Raw genomic sequence first — 27,341 nt, forward strand, 5'->3', positions numbered from 1 at the left:
CAAGTGGTGTAGGGCTCCGGATAGTGACCTAGGCAAGCGTTGTGGGGCTCTAGGTGGCTGGCTGGCTTAAGTGGTGTAGGGCTGTGGCCGGCCGGGGAAGAGGTGTAGGGCTCTGCGTGGCCAGCCTTGTTAAGCCGTGTAGGGCTCTGACTAGGCAGCCGGGCGAAGCGGTCTAGGGCTCTGGCTGGCCGGGGCGAAGCGGTATAGTGATCTTGCTGGCCAGCCTTGGATAAGTGGCTAAAGGTTCTGTCTGGACACCCAGTGCAAGCGGTGCAGGCACTGACTGGCCGGCTGTGGCCAGCAGTGTAGGGCTCTGCCTGGCCGGCCATGGCCAGCAGTGTAGGGCTCTGCCTGGCCACCCGGGCCACGCGGTATAGGGCTCTGAGTGGTCGTCTGGGTAAGCGCTGTAGGGCTCTGGCTGGCCAGCCGTGGCAAGCGGATAGCGAGAGCCCTGTACTGATTGCCCCGGCCAGCCAGGCAGAGCCCTACACACCTTTGACCCGTCCAACCGGCCATACCCCTACATCGCTTGCAGTTACCAGACAGCCAGAGCACTACATCGCTTGCCCCGACCGGCCAGCCAGAGCCCTACACCACCTGCCTAAGGTGGCCAAGCACAGCCCTACACCGCTTGTCCCGGCCAGCCATCCAAGGCCGTACACACGCTTACCCAGGCCGGCCAGCCAAGGCTGTGCACACGCTTGCCCTGGGTGGCCAGCCAGAACCTTCTGCCACTTATCCAAGCCCAACCAGCCAGTGCCATATGCAGCTTAGCTCAGCCGGTCAGCCAGAGCCCTTCAGCACCTGCCATGTCTGGCCAGCCAGAGCCCTACACTGCTGGCCATGGCCGGCCAGTCAGAGCCCTACAGTGTTTACCACAGCTGGCCAGTCACAGCACAACACCGATGGCCACGGCCGGCCATCAGAACCCTACACTGCTTACCCCAGCCGGCCAGCCAGAGCCCTAGACCGCTTAGCCCCGTCGGCCAGCCAGAGCCCTACAGCGCTTGGAAAGACTGACCAACCAGAGCCATACACCGCTTGCCCCAGCTGGCCAGCCAGAGCCCTACACCACTTAAGCCAGCCAGCGACCAAGAGCCTCACAACGCTTGCCCTAGCTCGCTATCTGGAGCCCTACACCACTTGCCCTGGGTGGCCAGACAGAACCTTTAGCCATTTATCCAAGAGCCCTGTACCGCTTGCCCGGGACGGCCAGCCAGAGCCCTGCACCGCTTGCCCGGGACGGCCAGCCAGAGCCCTGCACCGCTTGCCCGGGACGGCCAGCCAGAGCCCTGCACCGCTTGGCCCGGCCGGCCAACCAGAGCCCTGCACCGCTTGCCCGGGACGGCCAACCAGAGCCCTGCACCGCTTGCCCGGGACGGCCAGCCAGAGCCCTGCACCGCTTGCCCCGGCTGGCCAGCCAGAGCTCTACACCGCTTGCCACGGCTAACCAGCCAGAATGTTACACCGCTTGCCCTGGCTAACCAGCCAGAATCCTACACCGCTTGCTGCAGCCAGCCGGCCAGAGCCCCCACACCGCTTGCCCTGCTGGCTAGCCAGAGACCCAAACCGCTTGCCGCAGCCGGCCAGCCAGAGCCCTAGAGCCCTTGAAACGACCTTCCAGCCAGAGCCCTATAGCCCTTGCCCCGGCTGTCCAGCCTGATATCTACACAGCTTACGCCGGCAGGCCAGCCAGAGCCCTACACTGGTTACGCCGGCAGACCAGCCAGAGCCCTACACCGCTTGCCGCGGCAGACCAGCCAGAGCCCTACACCGCTTGCCGCGGCCGGCCAGCCAGAGCCCTACACCGCTTGCCGCAGCCGGCCAGCCAGAGCCCTACACCGCTTGCCGCGGCCGGCCAGCCAGAGCCACACAGCGCTTGCCGCGGTCGGCCAGCCAGAGCCACACAGCGCTTGCCGCGGCCGGCCAGCCAGAGCCCTATACCGCTTGCAAGTGTCAACTAATCGCAAGTAGTCAAAGGTTTTGCAAGTATTTACTTAGTATTTCCCTTGTAAGCAGGACGGCACTCTAAGCTCACAAACTCCTTGTCCACGACATCCTCTGATCTGCACCTTTTAATAGCTATTCTCAAATCCATCAAAGCTTGATCACTCAGTTTTCAGACACTTGGTACTCATCACCTCTGAACTTTGTAATCACACTACAAGACTGGCTGTCTCCAGAAGTGCCATTCATTGTAATCAGATCATTCTCTTTCTCAGTCAGTCAAAGTTTACGCTCACTGAAATCTCGTAGATCAACAGCAGAATCAAGCTTTTTCATTTTTTTTCCTATAAATACCCAACAGGAATTTGAAGAGCTCTTACACCACAAAGACTCACACCACAGACTGGAAGGTAAATCTGAATTCTGCCTTCAGAAGGAATGTTTTCTGTGACAAGCCTGAATGTGAGCTCCCCCTTCAAAAAATACACAATTCCTTTCTGAACCCAGTAGGAGGAGCAAGAGCTATCAAGACGGGGAGTCATTACCCTGATTAATTTCAAATTAAAGAGTGGACTGGTCACTTTTCAGAAACAAAAGCGTGCCCCGGCCGGCCAGCCAGAGGCCTAGACCACCAGCTGTCTTCTATCAGCACTAATAGCCCCATTAACAAACAAAAGCATCTTTAAATGGGTACTTACCAAAAGGACACAGTACGCCAAGGATCCAGGATAGCCACCTTCTCCTGCCAGGCCGCCTCATTTTCCCCTGCTCTGTGCCCTGCAGCAAGTCGCCATGCTAGCACACTCTCTCACAAGTCCTGCACCGAGGCAGGCAGAGCTTTCAGGCCCCTTTCTGGCCCTGCTCCCCCAGCAGCGCTCCCCTGCCAGGCACCGCCACAGCTCCCCATCCTGCTCCCATCCCATCCCATCCCATCCCATCCCATCCCATCCCACCCTGCTCCCATCCCATCCCATCCCATCCCATCCCATTCCCACACCCACCCTCGGCAGGAGGCCCTTCAGTCGGTCGAGGCAGCCCCACCCACATTCCAGAACCTGCCAGTCACAAGGCAGCTAACAATCACCGGCCAGCCAATCACAAGCCAGCTGACAGAGGCCCCAGAAGCTTCTGGAACCGCCTCTGCAGAGAAGCCATTGCCTGCATGTTAACACAAACTGCTCTTGACTTAATGGTGCCAAGAAGTCCACAGCAAACTCAGAAAATGGAAGTTCTCACCCAAACAAGTATTTTCAAGAGGTACGACTCGCATGCCAAGTTGAGGAATTCTGACCCTTAAAACCTGCAGTCCCTTTCCTCCAGACATGTGGGATGCTTACACCTCTTCTACCCTCTTAACTCAATGACGGACACAAAGGGTCCGCTTTTGTTTCTGAAAACTGACCAGTCTGTTCTTTCGTTTCAAAGTAATCAGGGTAGTAACTCCCCGTTTTCATAGCTCTTGTTCTTCCTGCTCTGTTCAGAAAGGAAATGTGTATTTTTTGAAGGGGGATCACCTGCTAGCTCACATTCGGGCTTGTCACAGAAAACATTCCTCCTGAATGTTTGCATGTTCTTCAGAACTTCCATGTTCCTAGTTCTGGCTGGCGGGCCAGGGAAAGCGGTGTAGGGCTCTGGCTGGCCGGCCGGGGCAAGGGGTGTAGGGCTCTGGCTGGCCAGCCCGGGCAACGGTGTAGGGCTCTGGCTGGCCAGCCCGGGCAAGCGGTCTAGGGCTCTGGCTGGCCGGCCGGGGCCAAGCGATATAGTGATCTTCCTAGCCGGCCTTGGATAAGTGGCTAAAGTTTTTTTCTGGCCACCCAGTGCAAGCAGTGTAGGGCTGTGCTGGCCGGCCGTGGCAAGCGGTGCAGGGCGCAGACTGGCCGGCTGTGGCAAGCGGTGTTGGGCTATGACTGGCCAGCTGTGGCAAGCGGTGTAGGGCTCTGGCTGGCCAGCCTTGGATAAGTGCTAAAGGCTCTGTCTGGCTATCCAGGGCAAGTGGTGCAGGGCTCTGGCTGGCGTTTCGCGGCAAGCGGTGTAGTGATATTTCTGGCCGGCCTTGGCTAAGTGGCTAAAGGTTCTGTCTGGCCACCCAGTGCACGCGGTTGTGCTGGTTTTGGCTGGGGTAGTTAACTTTCTTCATAGCAGCTAGTATGGGGCTGTGTTTTGGATTTGTGCTGGAAACAGTGTTGATAAAGCAGGGATGTTTTAGTTACTGCTGAGCAGTGCTTACACAGAGTCAAGGCCTTTTCTGCTTCTCACCACCAGTGAGTGGGCTGGGGGTGCACAGGAAGTTGGGAGGGGACACAGCCGGGACAGCTGACCCCAACTGACCAAAGGGATATTCCATACCATATGACATCATGCTCAGCATATAAAGCTGGGGGAAGAAGAAGGAAGGGGGGGACATTTCGAATTATGGCGTTTGTCTTCCCAAGTAACCGTTACGCGTGACGGAGCCCTGCTTTCCTGGAAATGGCTGAACACCTGCCTGCCGATGGGAAGTGGTGAATGAATTCCTTCTTTTGCTTTGCTTGCGTGTGCGGCTTTTGCTTTACCTATTAAACTGTCTTTATCTCAACCCACGAGCTTTCTCACTTTTACTCTTCCGATTCTCTCCCCCACCCCACCTGGGGGGCGTGAGCGAGCGGCTGTGTGGTGCTTGGTTGCCAGCTGGGCTTAAACCACGACAGTCCTTTTTGGCGCCCAACGTGGGGCTCGAAGGGTTCAAGATAACGACAGGTTTGATTGGAATGTGCTAGATCGAATTTATAGCTGTTGTTGCTGTTTAGCTATTAATCGGCAGGCTCCTGTGCTTGCCATGGGGTTTGCTTGCCTTACTGTCTATTAGAGTCTAGTGCTCGTTAGTGGCTGTTTTTTGCTTTAGCTGCTTGCTGTACTGCTGTACTGCTTATCATCTTACTCTGCTGTGCCTGGGAACATTTTGATAACAGCAATGGCCATGCGCCTGGGCTGGCAGATGGCCCGGGCATCACTGCTGTTTCTGTGCTGCTGTACTGGACAGGCTGGAACTCCAGTGTGAACTCGAGTCAAAGGGACTGTGACCTGTGGATGAGTCCATGTGGGAGCAGGACACGCCGAAGCGTCTGTGGCCATGGATAAACCCACATCACAGCAGGTACATCTTGAAGCGTCTGTGGCTGTGGTTATGTCTGTGCCACAGCAGGTGTAACTCTGAAGGGATTGTGGCCCAAGGGTAAGCCCATGCAGGAGAAGGTACACCTCGAAGCATCTGTGGCTGTGGATACGTCCATGCTGCAGCAGGTACACCTGGAAGCATCAGCAGCTGTGCATGAGGTCATGCTGGAGCACCTCAAAGTGTGAGGCCATGGATAAGCCCATGAGAGAGCACGTACACCCTTGGAGAGACTGCAGCCATGGGAAAGGCCATGTTGGAGCAGGTTTACTTTTGGAGGGACTGTGGCTGTGGGTAAGGCCACGCTGGAGCAGGTATATCTCTGAAGGCATTGTGACCCATGGATAAGGCCACGCTGGAACAGGTGCACCTTGAAGCAACTGTGGCTGTGGATAACTCTCTGCCGCAGCAGGTATACCCCTGAAGGGACTGTGGCACACAGATAAGGCTCCACTTGGAGCAGGTACAATCCTAAGGAACTGCAGTCTGTGGATAAGTCCAAGCCAGAGCAGGGGCAAGGGGAGGAGTTCATTGCAATGTTAAACCCTATGGTCTGGTCCAAAGGGACCAGGGGTGGAGGTTGTAATGGAAACACCTTTAAATTGTTGTAACCCAGGATTTGAGCTGCATGTCATGGGAATTATTATAGCAAGAACCCCTTGTTGCTAGCCAGGCTAGGAGCAAGGGGAGAAGTTCATTCCAGTGCTAAACCCTGTGGTCTGGTCCAAAGGGACTGGGGTAGAGATTGTAATAGAAATACCTTTAAATTGTTGTAACCCATAGTTTGAGTTGCATGTTACAGGAATTACTGTAGCAGGAACCACCTGAACCACTGGAGGACAAGCCTTACAAGAAGCAGTGCAAGTGCAGCAGTGACCCCACCTGAGCTGGCTGTGGTGCCCAAAAAGTCCATGCAATACAACACCTGTCCTGAGTGACCACCATAACAGATGGAGCCCAAAGTGATGGACCAAATGAACTCAATGGACATTTTGTGGACATTTGCAGATATTTATGGACATTTTTCAGGGGTGGTCCACAGACTAAGGGAATGGAATATGTGTATTCTATCAAAGGATGGGAAGGGGGGTGATGCTTAATGAGAATGTATTGAATAGTGTGAGACCTGAGCATGACGTAAATGGTATGGAATAAGGGGTGGAGAATGTGCTGGTTTTGGCTGGGGTAGAGTTAAATTTCTTCATAGCAGCTAGTATGGGGCTGTGTTTTGGATTTGTGCTGGAAACAGTGTTGATAAAGCAGGGATGTTTTAGTTACTGCTGAGCAGTGCTTACACAGAGTCAAGGCCTTTTCTGCTTCTCACCACCAGTGAGTGGGCTGGGGGTGCACAGGAAGTTGGGAGGGGACACAGCCGGGACAGCTGACCCCAACTGACCAAGGGATATTCCATACCATATGACGTCATGCTCAGCATATAAAGCTGGGGGAAGAAGAAGGAAGGGGGGGACATTTGGAGTAATGGCGTTTGTCTTCCCAAGTAACCGTTACGCGTGATGGAGCCCTGCTTTCCTGGGGATAGCTGAACACCTGCCTGCCGATGGGAAGTGGTGAATGAATTCCTTCTTTTGCTTTGCTTGCGTGTGCGGCTTTTGCTTTACCTATTAAACTGTCTTTATCTCAACCCACGAGCTTTCTCACTTTTACTCTTCCGATTCTCTCCCCCATCCCACCTGGGGGGCTGTGAGCGAGCGGCTGTGTGGTGCTTGGTTGCCAGCTGGGCTTAAACCACGACAGCGGTGCAGGGCACTGACTGGCCGGCCGTGGCAAGCGGTGCAGGGCTCTGACTGGCCGGCCGTGGCAAGCGGTGCAGGGCTCTAAACTGGCCGGGCCAAGCAGTGTAGGGCTCTGGCTGGTCTTTCGCAGCAAGCGGTGTAGTGATATTCCTGGACGGCCTTGGGTAAGTGGGTAAAAGTTCTGTCTGGCCATCCACGGCAAGTGGTGTACGGCTCTGGCTGGCCTTTCAGCGGCAAGCGGTGTAGTGATATTGCTGGCTGGCCTTGCTTAAGTGGCTAAAGGTTCTGTCTGGTCAGGCAGTGCAAGCAGTGTGGGGCTCCGGCTGGGCAGCCAGGGCAAGCGGTGTGGGGCTCTGGGTGCCCAGCCAAGTCAAGTGGTGTGGGGCTCCAGCTGGGCAGCCAGGTCAAGCGGTGTGGGGCTCTGGGTGGCCGGCTGGCGTCAGCGGTGTAGGGCTCTGGGTAGCCGGACTTGGCAAACGGTGCAGGGCTCTGGCTGGACGCCCGTGGCCAGCGGTGTAGGGCTCTGAGTGGCCAGCCCTGGACAGGAGTGTAGGGCTCTGCCTGGCCAGACGTGGCAAGCGGTGTAGGGCTCCGGGTGGCCAGCCAGGGCAAGCAGTGAAGGGCTCTGGCTGGCCAGCCGAAGCCAGTTGTAGGGCTCTGGCTGGGCAGCCACGGTAGGCGATGTAGTGATATTGCTGCCCAGACTTGGATATCATGGCTAAAGGTTCTGTCTGGCCACCCAGGGCAAGTGGTGTAGGGCTCCGGATAGCGACCTAGGCAAGCGTTGTGGGGCTCTAGGTGGCTGGCTGGCTTAAGTGGTGTAGGGCTGTGGCTGCACAGGGAAGCGGTGTAGGGCTCTGGGTGGCCAGCCTTGCTAACCCGTGTAGGGCCCTGACTAGCCAGCCGGGCGAAGCGGTCTAGGGCTCTGGCTGGCCGGCCGGGGACAAGCGGTGTAGTGATCTTGCTGACCGGCCGGGGCAAGATGTGTAGGGCTCTGGCTAGCCAGCCGTGGCAACATCTGTAGGGTTCTGGCTGGCCGGCTGGGGCAAGCGGTGTAGGGCTCTGTCTAGCCAGCTGTGACAAGCAGTGTAGGGCTTTGCTTGGCCACCTGAGGAAAGCGGTGTATGGCCCTGCTGGGCCACCTGAGGCAAGCGGTGTAGGGGTCTGGCTGGCCAGCCGTGGCAAGCGGTGTAGGGCTCTGGCTGGCCGCCCAGGGCAAGCGGCGCAGTGCTCTGGCTGGCCGTCCAGGGCAAGCGGCGCAGAGCTCTGGTTGGTCGGCCTTGGATAAGTGGCAAAAGATACCAGCTGGCTACCCAGGGCAAGTAGTGTAGGGCTCTCACTGGCCAGCCTGGGCAAGTGTGTTTACGGCCTTGGATAGCTGGCCTGGGCAAGCGCGTGTACGGTCTTGGATGGCTGGCCGGGGCAAGCGGTGTAGGGCTGTGCTTGGCCACCTTAGGCAAGCGGTATAGGGCTCTGGCTGGCCGGTCGGGGCAAGGATGTAGAGCTCTGGCTGGCCAGTAACTGCAAGCGATGTAGGGGTATGGCCGGTTGGACGCATCAAAGGTGTGTAGGGCTCCGGCTGGCTGGCCGGGGCAATCAGTACAGGGCTCTCGCTATTCGCTTGCCCCGGCTGGCCAGCCAGAGCCCTACACCACTTACCCCAGACGACCACCCAGAGCCCTATACCGCGTGGCCCGGATGGCCAGGCAGAGCCCTGCACCGCTTGCCATGCCTGGCCAGGCAGAGCCCTACACCGCTTGACACGGCCGGCCAGTCATTGCCCTCCACAGCTAGCCCCGGCCGGCCAGCCAGAGCCCTGCACCGCTTGCCCCGGCCGGCCAGCCAGAGCCCTGCACCGCTTGCCCCGGCCGGCCAGCCAGAGCCCTGCACCGCGTGCCCCGGCCGGCCAGCCAGAGCCCTGCACCGCTTGCCCCGGCCGGCCAGCCAGAGCCCTGCACCGCTTGCCCCGGCCGGCCAGCCAGAGCCCTGCACCGCTTGCCCCGGCCGGCCAGCCAGAGCCCTGCACCGCTTGCCCAGGCCGGCCAGCCAGAGCCCTGCACCGCTTGCCCCGGCCGGCCAGCCAGAGCCCTGCACCGCTTGCCCCGGCTGAGGAGCCAGAGCCCTGCACCACTTTCCTTGTCCGGCCAGCCAGAGCCCTGCACCGCTTTCCTTGTCCGGCCAGCCAGAGCCCTGCACCGCTTTCCTTGTCCGGCCAGCCAGAGCCCTGCACCGCTTTCCTTGTCCGGCCAGCCAGAGCCCTGCACCGCTTGCCCCGGCCGGCCAGCCAGAGCCCTGCACCGCTTGCCCCGGCCGGCCAGCCAGAGGCCTGCACCGCTTGCCCCGGCCGGCCAGCCAGAGCCCTGCACCGCTTGCCCCGGCCAGAGAGCCAGAGCCCTGCACCGCTTGCCCCGGCCGGCGAGCCAGAGCCCTGCACCGCTTGCCCATGGTGGCCAGCCAGAGCCCTGCACCGCTTGCCCCGGCCGGCCAGCCAGAGCCCTGCACCGCTTGCCCCGGCCGGCCAGCCAGAGCCCTGCACCGCTTGCCCCGGCCGGCCAGCCAGAGCCCTGCACCGCTTGCCCCGGCCGGCCAGCCAGAGCCCTGCACCGCTTGCCCCGGCCGGCCAGCCAGAGCCCTGCACCGCTTGCCCCGGCCGGCCAGCCAGAGCCCTGCACCGCTTGCCCCGGCCGGCGAGCCAGAGCCCTGCACCGCTTGCCCATGGTGGCCAGCCAGAGCCCTGCACCGCTTGTCCCGGCCGGAGAGCCAGAGCCCTGCACCACTTGCCTGGGCCGGCCAGCCAGAGCCCTGCACCGCTTGCCCCGGCCGGCCAGCCAGAGCCCTGCACCGCTTGCCCCAGCGGGGCAGCCAGAGCCCTGCACCGCTTGCCCCAGCGGGGCAGCCAGAGCCCTGCACCGCTTGCCCCAGCGGGGCAGCCAGAGCCCTGCACCGCTTGCCCCAGCGGGGCAGCCAGAGCCCTGCACCGCTTGCCCCAGCGGGGCAGCCAGAGCCCTGCACCGCTTGCCCCAGCGGGGCAGCCAGAGCCCTGCACCGCTTGCCCCAGCGGGGCAGCCAGAGCCCTGCACCGCTTGCCCCAGCGGGGCAGCCAGAGCCCTGCACCGCTTGCCCCAGCGGGGCAGCCAGAGCCCTGCACCGCTTGCCCCAGCGGGGCAGCCAGAGCCCTGCACCGCTTATCCCAGCGGGGCAGCCAGAGCCCTGCACCGCTTGCCCCGGCCGGCCAGCCAGAGCCCTGCACCGCTTGCCCCGGCCGGCCAGCCAGAGCCCTGCACCGCTTGCCCCGGCCGGCCAGCCAGAGCCCTGCACCGCTTGCCCCGGCCGGCCAGTCAGAGCCCTTCACTGCTAGCCCCTTCTGGCCATCCAGAGCCCTGCACCGCTTGCCCCGGCCGGCCAGCCAGAGCCCTGCACCGCTTGCCCCGGCCGGCCAGCCAGAGCCCTGCACCGCTTGCCCCGGCCGGCCAGCCAGAGCCCTGCACCGCTTGCCCCGGCCGGCCAGCCAGAGCCCTGCACCGCTTGCCCATGGTGGGCAGCCAGAGCCCTGCACCGCTTGCCCATGGTGGGCAGCCAGAGCCCTGCACCGCTTGTCCGGCCGGAGAGCCAGAGCCCTGCACCGATTGTCTCGGGTGGCCAGCCAGAGCCCGGCACCGCTTGCCCGGGCCGGCCAGCGAGGGCCCTACTCTGCTTGCCCCGGCTGAGGAGCCAGAGCCCTGCACTGCTTTCCTTGGCCGGCCAGCCAGAAACCTGAACCGATTGCCCGGCCGGCGAGCCAGAGCCCTGCACCGCTTGCCCCTTCCCGCTAGCCAGAGCCCTGCACCGCTTGCCCCGGGCGGCAAGCCAGAGCCCTGCACCGCTTGCCCCGGCCAGCCCGCCAGAGCCCTGCACCGCTTGCCCCAGCCGGCGAGCCAGAGCCCTGCACCGCTTGCCCCGGCCGGCCAGCCAGAGCCCTGCACCGCTTGCTCCGGCCGGCCAGCCAGAGCCCTGCACCGCTTGCTCCGGCCGGCCAGCCAGAGCCCTGCACCGATTGTCTCGGGTGGCCAGCCACAGCCCTACACCGCTTGCCCCAGCAGACCAGCCAGTGCCCTATAGTGCTTGCACTGGCGTGCCAGCCAGAGCCCTGCACCACTTGCCACGGCCGGACAGCCAGAGCCACACAGCGCTTGCCCAGGCTGGCCAGCCAAAGCCCTACACAACTTTGCCCCGGCCAGCCAGCCATAGCCCTATACCACTTGCAGTTGCCGGCCAGCCAGAGCCCTGCACCGCTTGCCCCAGCGGGGCAGCCAGAGCCCTACACCGCTTGTCCCAGCGGGGCAGCCAGAGCCCTACACCGCTTGCCCCAGCGGGGCAGCCAGAGCCCTACACCGCTTGCCAAGGCTGGCCAACTAGATCCCTACACCGCTAACCCTGGCAGGCCACCCAGAGCCCTTCGCCGCTTGCCCTGGACGGCCAGCCAGAGCCCTGCACCACGTGCACCGGCCGACCAGCCAGAGTCCTACACCGCTTGCCACAGCTGGCCAGACTAAGCCATACACACCTTCGGATCTGGTGGCGAAGCAGAGCCCTATAGCACTTGACCCGACCGGCCAGACAGAGCCCTGCACAGCTTGCCCTGGCCGGCCACCTAGAGCCCTATACCGCTTGCCCCAGCTGGCCAGCCAGAGCCCTATACCGCTTGCCACGGCCGGCCAGCCAGAGCCACACAGCGCTTGCCACGGCCGGACAGCCAGAGCCCTACACACCTTTGCCCCGGCCAGCCGGCCATAGCCCTACAGCACTTGCAGTTGCCGGCCAACCAGAGCCCTATACCGCTTGCAAGTGTCAACTAATCGCAAGTAGTCAAAGGTTTTGCAGTATTTACTTAGAATTTCCCTTGTAAGCAGGACGGCACTCTAAGCTCACAAACTCCTTGTCCCTGACATCCTCTGATCTGCACCTTTTAATAGCTATTCTCAAATCCATCAAAGCTTGATCACTCAGTTTTCAGACACTTGGTACTCATCAGCTCTGAACTTTGTAATCACACTACAAGACTGGGTGTCTCCCAGATCATTCACTTTCTCAGTCAGTCAAAGTATAGACTCACTGAAATCTCGTAGATCAACAGCAGAATCAAGCTTTTTCATTTGTTTTCCTACAAATACCCAACAGGAATTTGAAGAGCTCTTACACCACAAAGACTCACACCACATACTGAAAGGTAAATCTGAATTCTGCCTTCAGAAGGAGTGTTTTCTGTGACAAGCCTGAATGTGAGCTAGCAGCTGATCCCCCTTCAAAAAATACACAATTCCTTTCTGAACCCAGTAGGAGGAGCAAGAGCTATCAAGACGGGGAGTCATTACCCTGATTAATTTCAAATTAAAGAGTGGACTGGTCACTTTTCAGAAACAAAAGCGTGCCCCGGCCGGCCAGCCAGAGGCCTAGACCACCAGCTGTCTTCTATCAGCACTAATAGCCCCATTAACAAACAAAAGCATCTTTAAATGGGTACTTACCAAAAGGACACAGTATGCCAAGGATCCAGGATAGCCACCTTCTCCTGCCAGGCCGCCTCATTTTCCCCTGCTCTGTGCCCTGCAGCAAGTCGCCATGCTAGCACACTCTCTCACAAGTCCTGCACCGAGGCAGGCAGAGCTTTCAGGCCCCTTTCTGGCCCTGCTCCCCCAGCAGCACCCCCCCGCCAGGCACCACCACAGCTCCCCACCCTGCTCCCATCCCATCCCATCCCATCCCATCCCATCCCATCCCATCCCATTCCCACACCCACCCTCGGCAGGAGGCCCTTCAGTCGGTCGAGGCAGCCCCACCCACATTCCAGAACCTGCCAGTCACAAGGCAGCTAACAATCACCGGCCAGCCAATCGCAAGGCAGCTGACAGAGGCCCCAGAAGCTTCTGGAACCCCCTCTGCAGAGAAGCCATTGCCTGCATGTTAACACTTCAATGAACGCTGCCAGACCCACCACAGAAAGCCATGGGCTGACAGGAAATGGAATTAAAACCCACACAGAGAAGCTACTGCCCAGCGCAATGAAGCAGCCACAGCAACCAGCCGCTGGCACACACCAGGCCCGTGGCGGCTCCCTGCAGCCAGGCCTGGGCCTGAGAGCCCCGGCAGCACTTCGCCCAGGCCAGCGGCACAGCACAAGGCTTCGCCGGCGGCTCTGGCACCATTCCGGAGCCAGACATGGCTCGGCTCGGCTCTCTCTCTCTGCATGGCCCTGCACGTGGCTCCAGGCGCAGGGCTGGTGTTTGGGTGTGAGAGGAAGGACGGGCCTGAAATCCTGAGGAAGCTTGCGCATTTCTTGCTGAATTAAGTGCAAACTGCTCTTGACTTAATGGTGCCAAGAAGTCCACAGCAAACTCAGAACATGGAAGTTCTCACCCAAACAAGTATTTTCAAGAGGTACGACTCGCATGCCAAGTTGAGGAATTCTGACCCTTAAAACCTGCAGTCCCTTTCCTCCAGACATGTGGGATGCTTACACCTCTTCTACCCTCTTAACTCAATGACGGACACAAAGGGTCCGCTTTTGTTTCTGAAAACTGACCAGTCTGTTCTTTCGTTTCAAAGTAATCAGGGTAGTAACTCCCCGTTTTCATAGCTCTTGTTCTTCCTGCTCTGTTCAGAAAGGAAATGTGTATTTTTTGAAGGGGGATCACCTGCTAGCTCACATTCGGGCTTGTCACAGAAAACATTCCTCCTGAATGTTTGCATGTTCTTCAGAACTTCCATGTTCCTAGTTCTGGCTGGCCGGCCGAGAGAAGCGGTGTAGGGCTCGGGCTGGCCGGCCCGGACAATGGTGTAGGGCTCTGGCTGGCCGGCCCGGGCAAGCGGTCTAGGGCTCTGGCTGGCCGGCCGGGGCCAAGCGATATAGTGATCTTCCTAGCCGGCCTTGGTTAAGTGGCTAAAGGTTTTTTCTGGCCACCCAGTGCAAGCAGTGTAGGGCTCCGCTGGCCGGCCATGGCAAGCGGTGCAGGGCTCAGACTGGCCGGCTATGGCAAGCGGTGTTGGGCTATGACTGGCTGGCCGTGGACAGCAGTGTAGGGCTCTGCGTGGCCAGCCGGGCCAAGTGGTGCAGGGCTCTGGCTGGCGTTTCGCGGCAAGCGGTGTAGTTATATTTCTGGCCGGCCTTGGCTAAGTGGCTAAAGGTTCTGTCTGGCCACCCAGTGCACGCAGTGCAGGGCACTGACTGGCCGGCTGTGGCAAGCGGTGCAGGGCTCTGACTGGCCGGCCGTGGCAAGCGGTGCAGGGCTCTAAACTGGCCGGGCCAAGCACTGTAGGGCTCTGGCTGGTCTTTCGCAGCAAGCGGTGTAGTGATATTCCTGGACGGCCTTGGGTAAGTGGGTAAAGGTTCTTTCTGGCCATCCACGGCAAGTGGTGTACGGCTCTGGCTGGCCTTTCAGCGGCAAGCGGTGTAGTGATATTGCTGGCTGGCCTTGCTTAAGTGGCTAAAGGTTCTGTCTGGTCAGCCAGTGCAAGCGGTGTGGGGCTCCGGCTGGCCAGCCAGGGCAAGCGGTGTGGGGCTCTGGGTGGCCGGCTGGCGTCAGCGGTGTAGGGCTCTGGGTGGCCGGACTTGGCAAGCGATGCAGGGCACTGACTGGCCGGCCGTGGCAAGCGGTGTAGGGCTCTGCCTGGCCATCCGGGCCACGTGGTATAAGGCTCTGGGTGTTCGTCTGGGGTAAGTGGTGTAGGGCTCTGGCTGGCCAGCCGGGGCAAGCGGATAGCGAGAGCCCTGTACTGATTGCCCCGGCCAGCCAGGCAGAGCCCTACACACCTTTGACCCGTCCAACCGGCCATACCTCTACATCGCTTGCAGTTACCAGACAGCCAGAGCACTACATCGCTTGGCCCGACTGGCCAGCCAGAACCCTACACAGCTTGCCTAAGGTGGCCAAGCACAGCCCTACACCGCTTGCCCCGGCCAGCCATCCAAGGCCGTACACACGCTTGCCCAGGCCAGCCAGGCAGAGCCCTACACCGCTTGCCACAGCCGGCCAGTCAGTGCCCTGCACCGTTTGCACTGGGTGGCCAGACAGAACCTTTAGCCACTTATTCAAGGCCGGCCAGCAATGTCACTACAGCGCTTGCCGCAAAAGGCCAGCCAGAGCCCCATACGACTTCGCCCGGCCGGCCACCCAGAGCCCTACACCACTTGCCCTGGCTGGCTAGCCAGAGCCCTACACTGCTTGGCCAGGCCGGTCACCCAGAACCCTACACCGCTTGCTACGTCTGGCCAGGCAGAGCCCTACACCGCTTGCCTCAGGTGGCCAAGCAGAGCCCTACAGCGCTTGCCACGGCTGGCAAGACAGAGCCCTACACACCTTTGGCCCGGGTGGCGAGGTAAAGCCCTACACCACTTGACCCAACCAGCCAGCCAGAGCCCTGCACCGCATGCCCCGGCCGGCCAGCCAGAGCCCTGCACCGCTTGCCCCGGGCGGCCAGCCAGAGCCCTGCACCTCTTGCCCCGGCCGGACAGCCAAGGCCGTACTCACGCTTGCCGAGGCCGGCCAGACAAGGCCGTATACACGTCTGGCCAGTCAGAGCCCTACACCGCTTGCCACAGCTGGCCAGTCAGAGGCCACACGCTTTCCCAGGCCGGCCAGCCAAGGCCATACACACGCATGCCCAAGCCGGCCAGCCAAGGCCGTACACATGCTTGCCCAGGCCGGCCAGCCAAGGCCATACACACGCATGCCCAAGCCGGCCAGCCAAGGCCGTACACACGCTTGCCCAGGCCGGCCAGCCAAGGCCGTGCACACGCTTGCCCTGGGTGGCCAGCTAGAACCTTCTGCCACTTATACAAGCCCGACCAGCCAGAGCCCTGCACCGCTTGCCGTAGCCAGCTAGCCAGAACCCTACACCGCTTGCCGCGGCTGGCCACAAGAGCCCAACACCGCTTGCCCTGGCTGGCCAACCAAAGCCCTATACGCCATGGCATTGGCCGGAAAACCAGAGCCCTAACCCGCTTCCTCACCTGGCCACCCAGAGCCCCACACCGCTTGCCCCGGCCGGCTAGCCAGAGCCACACACCGCTTGCCCCGGCTGGCCAATCAGAGCCCTAGACCGCTTCGCCCGGCCGGCCACCCAGAGCCCTACATTGCTGGCCACGGGCGTCCAGCCAGAGCCCTGAACCGCTTGCCAAGGCCGGCCAGCCAGACCTCTGCACTTCTTCGCCCGGCTGGACAGTCAGAGCCCTACACTGCTTGCCACGGCCGGCCAGTCAGAGCCCTGCACCGCTTCCCAAGCCCGGCAAGCCAGAGCCCTACACCACTTGCCCTGGGTGGCAGACAGAACCTTTAGCCACTTATCCAAGGCTGTCCAGGAATATCAATACACCGCTGGCTGCGAAAGACCAGCCAGAACCCTACACCGCTTGGCCCGGCCAGTCAGCCAGAGCCCTACACCACTTGCCATGTCTGGCCAGGCAGAGCCCTACACCGCTTGTAATAGTTGGCCAGTGAGTGCCCCGCACCGCTTGCCATGGCCGGCCTGTCAGTGCCCTACACCGCTTGCCCTGGCTGGCCAACTAGAGCCCTACACTCCTTGAACTGGGTGGCCAGGCAGAACCTTTAGCCACTTACCCAAGGCCGGCCAGCAATATTACTACACCGCTTGCTGGAAAGGCCAGCCAGAGCCCTACACCACTTGGCCTGGATGGCCAGACAGAACCTTTAGCCAACTGTCCAAGGCCGGCCAGCCAGAGCCCTACACCGCTTGGCCCGGCCGGTCAGCCAGAACCCTACACTACTTGCCACGACTGGCCAGCCAGAGCCCTACACTGCCGACCACGGCCAGCCACTCACAGCCCAACGCAGCTTGCCACGGCCGGTGTCCAGACAAAACCTTTAGCCACTTAGCCAAGGCCGGCGAGCAAGATCACTGCATCGCTTCGCCCCGGCCGGCCAGTCAGAGACCTACAGCGCTTGGAAAGGCTGACCACCAAGAGCCCTACACCGCTTGCCGCGGCTTGCTAGCCAGAGCCCTACACTGCTTGCCACGGCCAGCCAGTCAGAGCCCTGCACCGCTTGCCCTGGCCGGCCACCTAGAGCCCTATACCGCTTGCCCGGGACGGCCAGCCAGAGCCCTGCACCGCTTGCCCAGGACGGCCAGCCAGAGCCCTGCACCGCTTGCCACGGCCGGCCAGCCAGAGCCCTACACACCTTTGCCCCGGCCAGCCGGCCATAGCTCTACAGCACTTGCAGTTGCCGGCCAACCAGAGCCCTATACCGCTTGCAAGTGTAAACTAATCGCAAGTAGTCAAAGGTTTTGCAGTATTTACTTAGTATTTCCCTTGTAAGCAGGACGACACTCTAAGCTCACAAACTCCCTGTCCACGACATCCTCTGATCTGCAACTTTTAATAGCTATTCTCAAATCCATCAAAGCTTGATCACTCAGTTTTCAGACACTTGGTACTCATCAGCTCTGAACTTTGTAATCACACTACAAGACTGGGTGTCTCCAGTGGTGCCATTCATTGTAATCAGATCATTCTCTTTCTCAGTCAGTCAAAGTATAGACTCACTGAAATCTCGTAGACCAACAGCAGAATCAAGCTTTTTCATTTTTTTGCTATAAATACCCAACAGGAATTTGAAGAGCTCTTACACCACAAAGACTCACACCACAGACTGGAAGGTAAATCTGAATTTTGCCTTCAGAAGGAATGTTTTCTGTGACAAGCCTGAATGTGAGCTACCAGGTGATCCCCCTTCAAAAAATACACAATTCCTTTCTGAACACAGTAGGAGGAGCAAGAGCTATCAAGAGGGGGAGTCATTACCCTGATTAATTGCAAATTAAAGAGTGGACTGGTCACTTTTCAGAAACAAAAGCATGCCCAGTGCAAGCGGTGCAGGGCTCTGGCTGCCCGGCCGTGGCAAGCTGTGTAGGACTCTGGCTGGCCAGCCCGGGCAAGCGGCGAAGGGCTCTGGCTGGCCAGCCCGGGCAAGCGGCGAAAGGCTCTGGCTGGCTGTCCGTCCTTGTCATGCGGTATACGGCTCTGGCTGGCCGCCCAGGGCAAGCGGTGCAGGGCTCTGGCTGGCCGGCCAGGGGAAGCGGTGCAGGGCTCTGGCTGGCCGGGAGGAGCAAGCGGTGTACGGCTCAGTCCGGCCAGCCGGGGCAAGCGGTGTAGGGCTCTGGTTGGCCGGCCAGGGCAAGCGGTCCAGGACTCCGGCCAGCCAGCCGGGGCAAGCGGTGTAGGGCACTGGCTGCCTGTCCTTGTCTTGCAGTATACGGCTCCGGCTGGCTACCCAGGGCAAGCAGTGCAGGGCTCTGGCTTGCCGGCCAGGGCAAGCGGTGCAAGTCTCTGGCTGGCTGGCCGGGGCAAGCGGTGCAGGTCTCTGGCTGGCGGACCAGGGCAAGCGGTGCAGGGTTATGGCTTGCCGGCCGGGGCAAGCGGTGTAGGGCTCTTGCTTTCCGGCCGTGGCAAGCGGTGTAGGGCTCTCCTGGCCATCCGGTGCAAGCGGTGTAGGGCTGTGGTTGGCCGGCCAGGGCAAGCGGTCCAGGACTCTGGCTAGCCGGCCGTGGCAAGCGGTGCAGGGCTCTGACTGGCCAGACATGGCAAGCGGTGCAGGGCTCTGAACTGGCCGGGCCAAGCAGTGTAGGGCTCTGGCTGGTCTTTCACAGCAAGCGGTGTAGTGATATTCCTGGACGGCCTTGGGTAAGTGGGTAAAGGTTCTTTCTGGCCATCCACGGCAAGTGGTGTACGGCTCTGGCTGGCCTTTCAGCGGCAAGCGGTGTAGTGATATTGCTGGCTGGCCTTGCTTAAGTGGCTAAAGGTTCTGGCTGGCCGCCCGGGGCAAGCCGTGTAGGGCTCTGGCTGGCCGTCGGGGGCAAGCAGTGTAGGGCCCTCGCTGGCCGGCCCGGGCAAGCGGTGCAGGGCTCTGGCTCTCCGGCCGGGAGAAGCGGTGCAGGGCTCTGGCTGGCCACCATGGGCAAGCGGTGCAGGGCTCTGGCTGGCCACCATGGGCAAGCGGTGCAGGGCTCTGGCTGGCCGGCCGGGGCAAGCGGTGCAGGGCTCTGGCTGGCTGCCCGGGGCAAGCGGTGCAGGGCTCTGGCTGGCTGGCCAGGGCAACCGGTGAAGGGCTGTCGCTTGCCGGCCATGGTAAGCATTGCTCTACACCGGCTGGCCGGCCGGGGCGAGCGGTGCAGGGCTCTGCCTGGCCGGCCGGGGCAAATGCTGCAGGGCTCTGCCTGGCCGGCCGGGGCAAGCGGTGCAGGGCTCTGGCTGGCCAGAAGGGGCAAGCAGTGCAGGGCTCTGGCTGGCCAGAAGGGGCAAGCAGTGCAGGGCTCTGGCTGGCGGGCCGGGGCAGGTGGTGCAGGGCTCTAGCTGGCCGGCCGGGGCAAGCGGCGAAGGGCTCTGGCTGCCCCGCTGGGGCAAGCGGCGAAGGGCTCTGGCTGCCCCGCTGGGGTAAGCGGTGTAGGGCTCTGGCTGCCCCGCTGGGGTAAGCGGTGCAGGGCTCTGGCTGGCCGGCCGGGGCAAGCGGTGTAGGGCTCTGGCTAGCCGGAAAGGGCAAGCGGCGTAGGGCTCTGGCTGGCTGCAAGGGGCATGCGGTGCAGGGCTCTGCTTGGCCACCTTAGGGAAGCGGTGTAGGGCTCTGGCCTACTGAACAGAGCAGGAAGAACAAGAGCTATGAAAACGGGGAGTTACTACCCTGATTACTTTGAAACGAAAGAACAGACTGGTCAGTTTTCAGAAACAAAAGCGGACCCTTTGTGTCCGTCATTGAGTTAAGAGGGTAGAAGAGGTGTAAGCATCCCACATGTCTGGAGGAAAGGGACTGCAGGTTTTAAGGGTCAGAATTCCTCAACTTGGCATGCGAGTCGTACCTCTTGAAAATACTTGTTTGGGTGAGAACTTCCATGTTCTGAGTTTGCTGTGGACTTCTTGGCACCATTAAGTCAAGAGCAGTTTGCACTTAATTCAGCAAGAAATGCGCAAGCTTCCTCAGGATTTCAGGCCCGTCCTTCCTCTCACACCCAAACACCAGCCCTGCGCCTGGAGCCACGTGCAGGGCCATGCAGAGAGAGAGAGCCGAGCCGAGCCATGTCTGGCTCCGGAATGGTGCCAGAGCCGCCGGCGAAGCCTTGTGCTGTGCCGCTGGCCTGGGCGAAGTGCTGCCGGGGCTCTCAGGCCCAGGCCTGGCTGCAGGGAGCCGCCACGGGCCTGGTGTGTGCCAGCGGCTGGCTGCTGTGGCTGCTTCATTGCGCTGGGCAGTAGCTTCTCTGTGTGGGTTTTAATTCCATTTCCTGTCAGCCCATGGCTTTCTGTGGTGGGTCTGGCAGCGTTCATTGAAGTGTTAACATGCAGGCAATGGCTTCTCTGCAGAGGGGGTTCCAGAAGCTTCTGGGGCCTCTGTCAGCTGCCTTGCAATTGGCTGGCCGGTGATTGTTAGCTGCCTTGTGACTGGCAGGTTCTGGAATGTGGGTGGGGCTGCCTCGACCGACTGAAGGGCCTCCTGCCGAGGGTGGGTGTGGGAATGGGATGGGATGGGATGGGATGGGATGGGATGGGATGGGATGGGATGGGATGGGAGCAGGGTGGGGAGCTGTGGTGGTGCCTGGCGGGGGGGTGCTGCTGGGGGAGCAGGGCCAGAAAGGGGCCTGAAAGCTCTGCCTGCCTCGGTGCAGGACTTGTGAGAGAGTGTGCTAGCATGGCGACTTGCTGCAGGGCACAGAGCAGGGGAAAATGAGGCGGCCTGGCAGGAGAAGGTGGCTATCCTGGATCCTTGGCATACTGTGTCCTTTTGGTAAGTACCCATTTAAAGATGCTTTTGTTTGTTAATGGGGCTATTAGTGCTGATAGAAGACAGATGGTGGTCTAGGCCTCTGGCTGGCCGGCCGGGGCACGCTTTTGTTTCTGAAAAGTGACCAGTCCACTCTTTAATTTGAAATTAATCAGGGTAATGACTCCTCGTCTTGATAGCTCTTGCTCCTCCTACTGGGTTCAGAAAGGAATTGTGTATTTTTTGAAGGGGGATCACCTGGTAGCTCACATTCAGGCTTGTCACAGAAAACATTCCTTCTGAAGGCAGAATTCAGATTTTCCTTCCAGTCTATGGTGTGAGTCTTTGTGGTGTAAGAGCTCTTCAAATTCCTGTTGGGTATTTATAGGAAAAAAAATGAAAAAGCTTGATTCTGCTGTTGATCTACGAGATTTCAGTGAGCGTAGACTTTGACTGACTGAGAATGATCTGATTACAATGAATGGCACTTCTGGAGACACCCAGTCTTGTAGTGTGATTACAAAGTTCAGAGGTGATGAGTACCAAGTGTCTGAAAACTGAGTGATCAAGCTTTGATGGATTTGAGAATAGCTATTAAAAGGTGCAGATCAGAGGATGTCAGGGACAAGGAGTTTGTGAGCTTAGAGTGCCGTCCTGCTTACAAGGGAAATTCTAAGTAAATACTGCAAAACCTTTGACTACTTGCGATTAGTTGACACTTGCAAGCGGTATAGGGCTCTGGTTGGCCGGCAACTGCAAGTGCTGTAGGGCTATGGCCGGCTGGCCGGGGCAAAGGTGTGTAGGGCTCTGGCTGTCCGGTCGTGGCAAGCGCTGTGTGGCTCTTGCTGTCCGGCCGTGGCAAGCGCTGTGTGGCTCTGGCTGTCTGGCCGTGGCAAGCGGTGCAGGGCTCTGTCTGGCCAGCCGCGCTCTGCGGTGTAGGGCTCTGGCTGGTCAGCCGTGGCAAGATGTGTAGGGCTCTTGCTTGCCAGCCATGGTAAGCGGTGTCGGGCTCTCCTGGCCAGCCGGGGCAGGCGGTGTAGGGCTCTGGCTGACCAGCGCTTGCAAGCGGTATCTGGCTCTGGCTGGCCGGCCTTGTCAAGATGTGTAGGGCTCTGGCTGGCCGGCCGGGGCAATTGGTGCAGGGCTCTGGCTGGCCGCCCGGGGCAAGCTCTGGAGGGCTCTGGCTGGCGGGCACGGGCAAGCGGTGCAGGGCTTTGGCTGCCCGGCCGGGGCAAGCGGTGCAGGGCTCTGGCTGGCCGGCCGTGGCAAGCGCTGTGAGGCTCTGGCTGGCCGGCCTTGGCAAGCGGTGTAGGGCTCTGGCTGGCCTGCCGGCGTAACCAGTGTAGGGCTCTGGCTGGCCTGCCGGCGTAAGCTGTGTAGCTATCAGGCTGGAGAGCCGGGGCAAGGGCTTTAGGGCTCTGGCTGGATGGTCGTTTCAAGGGCTCTAGGGCTCTGGCTGGCCGGCTGCGGCAAGCGGTTTGGGTCTCTGGCTAGCCAGCCAGGGCAAGCGATGTGGGGCTCTGGCCGGCTGGCCACGGCAAGTGGTGTAGGGCTCTGGCTAGCAAGCCGGGGCAATCGGTATAGGGCTCTGGGTGGTCAGCCTTTCCAAGCGCTGTAGGTCTCTGACTGGCCGGCCGGGGCGAAGCGATGCAGTGGTCTTGCTGGCCGGCCTTGGCTAAGTGGCTAAAGGTTTTGTCTGGACACCCAGTGCAAGCGGTGTAGGGCTCTGGCTGGCCGGCCGTGGCAAGCTGCGTTGGGCTGTGAGTGGCTGGCCATGGTCGGCAGTGTAGGGCTCTGGCTGGCCAGTCGTGGCAAGTAGTGTAGGGTTCTGGCTGACCGGCCGGGCCAAGCGGTGTAGGGCTCTGGCTGGCCGGCCGGGGCAAGCGGTGTAGGGCTCTGGCTGGCCGGCCGGGGCAAGCGGCGCAGGGCTCTTGCTGGCCGGCCGGGGTAAGCGGTATAGGGCTTTGGCTTGCCAGCCATGGCAAGCGGTGTAGAGCTCTGGCTGGCCAGCCTGGACAAGCGGTGTATTGATCTTGCTGGCCAGCCTTGGATACGTGGCTAAAGATTCTATCTGGCCCTACGGGGCAAGCGGTGCAGGGCCCTGGCTGGCCAGCCGGGACAAGAGGTGCAGGGCTCTGGCTGGCCTTCAGGGGCAAGCGGTTTAGGGCTCTGTCCAGCTAGCCGTGACAAGCGGTGTAGGGCTTTGCTTGGCCACCTGAGGCAAGCGGTATATGGCCCTGCTTGGCCACCTGAGGCAAGCGGTGTAGGGCTCTGGCTGGCCAGTCGCATCAAGTGGTGTGGGGCTCTGCCTCGCCACCCGGGCCAAATGTGTGTAGGGCTCTGGCTGGCCGCCTAGGGCAAGCGGTGCCGGGCTCTGGCTGGCCGACCAGGGCAAGCGGTGCAGGGCTCTGGTTGGTTGGCCTTAGACAAGTGGCAAAAGGTACTAGCTGGCTACCCAGGGCAAGTGGTGTAGGGCTCTCGCTGGCCAACCTCGGCAAGCGTGTGTACGGCCATGGATGGCCGGCCTGGGCAAGCCTGTGTACGGCCTTGGCTGGCTGGCCGGGGCAAGCGGTGTAGGGCTGTGCTTGGCCACCTTAGGCAAGCGGTGTAGGGCTCTGGCTGGCCGGTCGGGGCAAGCGATGTAGGGCTTTGGCTGTCTGGTAACTGCAAGCGATGTAGGGGTATGGCCGGTTGGACGGGTCAAAGGTGTGTAGGGCTCTGCCTGGCTGGCCGGGGCAATCAGTACAGGGCTCTCGCTATCCGCTTGCCACGTCTGGCCAGCCAGAGCCCTACACTCCTGTCCAGGGCTGGCCACTCAAAGCCCTACACCGATTGCCACGGCCGGCCAGCCAGAGCCCAACACCGCTGGCCACGGGCGTCCAGCCAGAGCCCTGCACCGCTTGCCAAGTCCGGCCACCCAGAGCCCTACACCGCTGACGCCAGGCGGCCACCCAGAGCCCCACAACACTTGCCCTGGCTGCCCAGCCGGAGCCCCACACCACTTGACCTGGCTGGCCAGCCAGAGCCCCACACCGCTTGCCCTGGCTGCCCAGCCGGAGCCCCACACCGCTTGCACTGGCTGACCAGACAGAACCTTTAGCCACTTAAGCAAAGCCAGCCAGCAATATCACTACACCGCTTGCTGCTGAAAGGCCAGCCAGAGCCGTACACCACTTGCCGTGGATGGCCAGACAGAACCTTTACCCACTTACCCAAGGCCGTCCAGGAATATCACTACACCGCTTGCTGCGAAAGACCAGCCAGAGCCCTACACTGCTTGGCCCGGCCAGTTCAGAGCCCTACACCGCTTGCCATGTCTGGCCAGTCAGAGCCCTGCACCGCTTGCCATGTCTGGCCAGTCAGAGCCCTGCACCGCTTGCCACGGCCGGCTAGCCAGAGTCCTGGACCGCTTGCCCTGGCCGGCCAACCAGAGCCCTACACCGCTTGCACCGGCTGGCCAGGAGAGAACTACACTGCTTGCCACGGCCGGAAAGCAAGAGCCCTACACCGCTTGCCCCGGCCGGCAAGACATAGCCCTGCACCGCTTGCCCTGGTCAGCCAGCCAGAGACCTGCACCGCTTGCCCCGGCCAGCCAGCCAGAGACTTGCACCGCTTGCCCCGGCCAGCCAGCCAGAGACTTGCACCGCTTGCCCTGGCCGGCAAGCCAGAGCCCTGCACCGCTTGCCCTGGGCAGCCAGCCGGAGCCGTATACCGCAAGACAAGGACAGGCAGCCAGTGCCCTACACCGCGTGCCCCGGCTGGCCGGCCTGAGCCGTACACCGCTTGCTCCTGCCGGCCAGCCAGAGCCCTGCACCGCTTGCCCTGGCCGGCAGGCCAGAGCCCTACACCGCTAGCCCCGGCTGGCCAGCCTGAGCCCTACAATGCTTGACCCTGCTGGCCAGCCAGAGCCCTGCACCGCTTGCCCTGGGCGGCCAGCCAGAGCCGTATACCGCATGACAAGGACGGACAGCCAGCCAGAGCCCTATACCGCTTGCCTGGGCTGGCCAGCCAGAGCCCTATACCGCTTGCCCGGGCTGGCCAGCCAGAGTCCTATACCGCTTGCCCGGGCTGGCCAGCCAGAGTCCTACACAACTTACCACGGCCAGGCAGCCAGAGCCCTGCACCGCTTGCACTGGGCACGCTTTTGTTTCTGAAAAGTGACCAGTCCACTCTTTAATTTGAAATTAATCAGGGTAATGACTCCCCGTCTTGATAGCTCTTGCTCCTCCTACTGCGTTCAGAAAGGAATTGTGTATTTTTTGAAGGGGGATCAGCTGCTAACTCACATTCAGGTTTGTCACAGAAAACATTCCTTCTGAAGGCAGAATTCAGATTTACCTTCCAGTCTGTGGTGTGAGTCTTTGTGGTGTAAGAGCTCTTCAAATTCCTGTTGGGTATTTATAGGAAAAAAAATGAAAAAGCTTGATTCTGCTGTTGATCTACGAGATTTCAGTGAGTCTATACTTTGACTGACTGAGAGAGAGAATGATCTGATTACAATGAATGGCACTTCTGGAGACACCCAGTCTTGTAGTGTGATTACAAAGTTCAGAGCTGATGAGTACCAAGTGTCTGAAAACTGAGTGATCAAGCTTTGATGGATTTGAGAATAGCTATTAAAAGGTGCAGATCAGAGGATGTCGTGGACAGGGAGTTTGTGAGCTTAGAGTGTCGTCCTGCTTACAAGGGAAATAGTAAATAAATACTGCAAAAAATTTGACTCCTTGCAATTAGTTTACATTGCAAGCTGTGTAGGGCTCTGGCTGGCCGACCGGGGCAAGCGGTGTAGAAATCTGGCTGGCCAGCAACTGCAAGTGCTGTAGGGCTATGGAAGGCTGGCCGTGGCAAGCAGTGTAGGGCTCTGACTGTCCAGCCGGGCGAAGAAGTGCAGAGGCCTGGCTGGCCGGCCTTGGCAAGCGGTTCAGGGCTCTGGCTGGACGCCCGTGGCCAGCGGTGTAGGGCTCTGGGTGGCCGGCCGGGCGAAGCGGTCTAGGGCTCTGATTGGCCAGCCGGGGCAAGCGGTGTAGGGCTCTGGCTAGCCAGCCGGGGCAAGCGGTGTGGGGCTCTGGGTGGCCAGGTGAGGAAGCGGGTTAGGGCTCTGGTTTTCCGGCCAATGCCATGGCGTATAGGGCTTTGGTTGGCCAGCCAGGGCAAGCGGTGTTGGGCTCTTGTGGCCAGCCGCGGCAAGCGGTGTAGGGTTCTGGCTAGCTGGCTACGGCAAGCGGTGCAGGGCTCTGGCTGGTCGGGCTTGTATAAGTGGCAGAAGGTTCTAGCTGGCCACCCAGGGAAAGCGTGTGCACGGCCTTGGCTGGCCGGCCTGGGCAAGCGTGTGTACGGCCTTGGCTTGCCGGCTTGGGCAAGCGTGTGTATGGCCTTGGCTGGCCGGCCTGGGCCAGCGTGTGGGCTCTGACTGGCCAGCTGTGGCAAGCGGTGTAGGGCTCTGCCTGGCCACATGTGTATACAGCCTTGACTGGCCGGCCTCGGCAAGCGTGAGTACGGCCTTGGCTGGCCGGCCGGGGCAGGCGGTGTAGGGCTCTGGCTGGCCGGCCGGGGCAAGCGGCGCAGGGCTCTTGCTGGCCGGCCAGGGCAAGCGGTGCAGGGCTCTGGTTGGTCAGCCTTAGATAAGTGGCAAAAGGTACTAGCTGGCTACCCAGGGCAAGTGGTGTAGGGCTCTCGCTGGCCAGCCTGGGTAAGCGTGTGTACGGCCTTGGATGGCCGACCTGGGCAAGCGTGTGTACGGCCTTGGCTGGCTGGCCGGGGCAAGCGGTGTAGGGCTGTGCTTGGCCACCTTAGGCAAGCGGTGTAGGGCTCTGGCTGGCCGGTCGGGGCAAGCGATGTAGGGCTTTGGCTGTCTGGTAACTGCAAGCGATGTAGGGGTATGGCCGGTTGGATGGGTCAAAGGTGTGTAGGGCTCTGCCTGGCTGGCCGGGGCAATCAGTACAGGGCTCTCGCTATCCGCTTGCCCCGGCTGGCCAGCCAGAGCCCTACGCCGCTTACCCCAGACGACCACCCAGAGCCCTATACCGCGTGGCCCGGATGGCCAGGCAGAGCCCTACACCGCTTGCCATGCCTGGCCAGGCAGAGCCCTAGACTGCTGGCCATGGCCGGCCAGTCAGTGCCCTGCACTGCTTGCCACAGCCGGCCAGTCAGTGCCCTGCACCGCTTGCACTGGGTGTCCAGACAGAAACTTTAGCTACTCATCCAAGGCCGGCCAGCAAGATCACTATACCGCTTGGCCCCGGCCGGCCAGCCAGAGCCCTAGACCGCTTCGCCCGGCTGGCTAGTCAGAGCCCTACACGGCTTAACAAGGCTGGCCACCCAGAGCCCTACACCACTTGCCCCGGCTGGCCACCCAGAGCCCTACACCGCTTCCCCGTGCGGCCACAGCCCTACACCACTTAAGCCAGCCAGCCACCTAGAGCCCCACAACGCTTGCCTAGGTCGCTATCCGGAGCCCTACACCACTTGCCCTGGGTGGCCAGACAGAACCTTTAGCCATGATATCCAAGTCTGGGCAGCAATATCACTACACCGCCTACCCCGGCTGCCCAGCCAGAGCCCTACAACTGGCTTCGGCTGGCCAGCCAGAGCCCTTCACCGCTTGCCCTGCCTGGCCACCCGGAGCCCTACACCACTGGCCCTGGGTGGCAGACAGAACCTTCAGCCACTTATCCAAGGCCGGTCAGCCAGAGCCCTACACCACTTGCCACGTCTGGCCAGGCAGAGCCCTACACTCCTGTCCAGGGCTGG

The sequence above is a fragment of the Gavia stellata genome, chromosome Z (assembly GCF_030936135.1).
Source record: "Gavia stellata isolate bGavSte3 chromosome Z, bGavSte3.hap2, whole genome shotgun sequence".
NCBI classification, from domain to species: domain Eukaryota; kingdom Metazoa; phylum Chordata; class Aves; order Gaviiformes; family Gaviidae; genus Gavia; species Gavia stellata.